Source organism: Malaclemys terrapin, chromosome 15, assembly GCF_027887155.1.
Source record: "Malaclemys terrapin pileata isolate rMalTer1 chromosome 15, rMalTer1.hap1, whole genome shotgun sequence".
In the NCBI taxonomy this organism is placed as follows: domain Eukaryota; kingdom Metazoa; phylum Chordata; order Testudines; family Emydidae; genus Malaclemys; species Malaclemys terrapin.
The window spans coordinates 15,194,305-15,196,804 of NC_071519.1; the positions used below are offsets into that span (position 1 = coordinate 15,194,305).

Below are 2,500 nucleotides of genomic sequence, written 5' to 3' on the forward strand. Positions count from 1 at the left end.
CCACTCCGAGGGCTGCGCGGCAGCGGTCCTGAGGACCACAGAGGGGGGGCTTAATAGTCGAGAGGGAGCAGGTCCGGGGAAGGCTTAGCAGTCTTCCCCCGGGCGGTCCGTTGGGGGAGGCTTAGCAGTCGTCCCCAGGGCGGTCCGGGGGTGGGGGGAGGCCTCACAGTCGTCCCTCGGAGAGCCGGGTCGGCGGCGGTGGCGGGCGTCAGGCTTTACGTCCAGCCTCCGGAAGGTGCGCGTCCTCGGAGGGATGCAGGCGCCGCAAAGGGGCAGCCTCCGAGGCAGGGAGCGGAGCACCGAGGCTGGGGAGAGGGGAGCAGGAGCCGGGGGCTGGGGGGGGTGGGGTGGGGGGGGGGCGTTCAGGACAAGCGGTCAAGCCCCGGGGAGCAGCTGTCAAATGTTCCAAGTCCCCACTCGGCCACCAGGTCCACCCCAGTCTAGCAATGGGGTTGACCTGGCTGATGGCCGGTTAGTGTCAAGGTAAACTCACCGTCGTCCACAGGAGGGCAGCTCTCAGGCCGTCCGGCTGCGGCTGACTCTGGGGCGGTGCCCGGTCCCGGCAGCGAGGGGCGGGGGGGGGGCGCGGAGCGACACGGAGCTAACCGGCCCCCGGGGCCGGGGGCGCCTCCCGCGACTTTGGGGGCCGCGGGTCGTCAGTGGCGTGCAGGCCGGGCCTCTCCCGGGGGATTCGGGGGGGGGGGGGGGGGCGGTCCTGCGGGCCGGGCGCAGGGGGCTCGAGCGAGCCCGGGCCGGTCCGCCCCGGGGCCGGGGTCTCCGCCTGCGGCTCGGGGGGGCGCGGGTCGTCGGGGGAGGAAGCCCGGGGGAGCTGCACGCCGGCCTGCCAGGCCAGGCCAGGCCTGGCCTGGGTGGCCGCGGGGGGATTCGGGGCGGTCCCGCGAGCCGGCGGCCGGGCGCAGGGGGTCCGAGCGCGTCCGAGCGAGTCCGTCCCGGCCCCGGGGTCTCCCCCTGCGGCTCTGGGGGGCCGTGGGTCCCCGCTGGCGGAAGCCGCTGGGCGCTGGACACCCGCCGTCCGTCCCGCCTGGCCAGGCCTGGCCTGGGTGGCCGCGGGGCGGGGGATTCGGGGCGGTCCCGCGAGCCGGCGGCCGGGCGCAGGGGGTCCGAGCGCGTCCGAGCGAGTCCGTCCCGGCCCCGGGGTGTCCCCCTGCGGCTCTGGGGGCCGTGGGTCCCCGCTGGAGGAAGCCGCTGGGCGCTGGACACCCGCCGTCCGTCCCGCCTGGCCAGGCCTGGCCTGGGTGGCCGCGGGGGGATTCGGGGCGGTCCCGCGAGCCGGCGCCCGGGCGCAGGGGGTCCGAGCGAGTCCGTCCCGGGCCCGGGGCCTCCCCCTGCGGCTTTGGGGGCCGTGGGTCCCCGCTGGCGGAAGCCGCTGGGCGCTGGACACCCGCCGTCCGTCCCGCCTGGCCAGGCCTGGCCTGGGTGGCCGCGGGGCGGGGGGATTCGGGGCGGTCCTGCGGGCCGGCGGCCGGGAGGGTCCGGGCCAGTCCGCCCCATGCCCGGGGTCTCCCCCAGCGGCTTCGGTGGGTCCTCCGCGGAGGAAGCCGGGTGGGGAGCCGGACCCCAGGCGCCCAGACCCGTGACCTGCGGCCGCGACCTCCGACTCGGCAGGAGCGACGAGGGGCTTTCCGGCCCGTCCCCCCCCTCTCCTTCCTCCCCAGAAAAGGAGAGAGAGCTGGCTCGGACCGGGAAAAGCTGCCTACGGCACCTGGGATTCCCAGGCGGTCACCCATCCAAGTACTAGCCAGGCCCGGGACGGTTTACCTTCCGAGATCGGACGGGATCGGGGGCGTTCGGTCCGGTATGGCCGTAGGCACCCGGCCCCCGCGCCTCCTCGCCCGCTTTCCCCTGCCGACGCCCGGGCCTGCCGCACGGTGAGCCCCGGTCGGACTGCCCCCCTGCGGCAGGGCCCCCGTCTCTCGCGGGCCCGGTCCTTTTTTCCTTCTCGAGCTCCGGGGCCCGGGCTGGCCGCCAGAGCCCCTCCGCCCGCCCGCCCTCCCCGGCGTCGGGGAAAATATTGTCCCGGACATCCAGTGCGCCCTGATCCTGTCAGCCGGGGGGGGGGGTGGGTGGGTGGAGGGGGGGCAGTCCCTCGCTGCGGCCGGGGAGGGTGAGCCCAGGGCGGCTTGCCTGCCGTCCGAGTCCCCTCTCGGCCACCAGGTCAACCCCGAGCCGAAAGGGCTGAAAAATTTTCAGAGTCCCCTCCCGGGCACCAGGTCAACCCGTGGAATCGAACGGGTTCGCCTGCTGGCCGGTTCGCTTCCCGGCCACCAGGTCAACCCGTAGGTTTGAACGGGCACGCCCGGTGGCCGCTTTCCCGTCCGGTCACCAGGTCAACCCGGATCTCCCTCCTTCCCTGGGCGCCCCCTCCTCGGAGGCGTCAGGTTCCATTTTCTTTTTCCCCCCAGACTTCCAGGGGCCCGATCCAGTCGGCCGGGAGGCAGTCCCTCGCTGCGGCCGGGGTGGGTGAGGCCAGGGCGGCTTG

General features: G+C 75.5%; 1 non-coding gene across 1 annotated transcript; it reads right to left on the reverse strand.

The window, feature by feature from the left end:
* Positions 1–1,711: 1,711 nt before the first annotated feature.
* Positions 1,712–1,830, reverse strand: LOC128823800 (5S ribosomal RNA). Its single transcript, XR_008442035.1, has one exon. It is a non-coding gene; the product is annotated as a 5S ribosomal RNA (ribosomal RNA).
* Between the last annotated feature and the right edge of the window lie 670 nt (positions 1,831–2,500).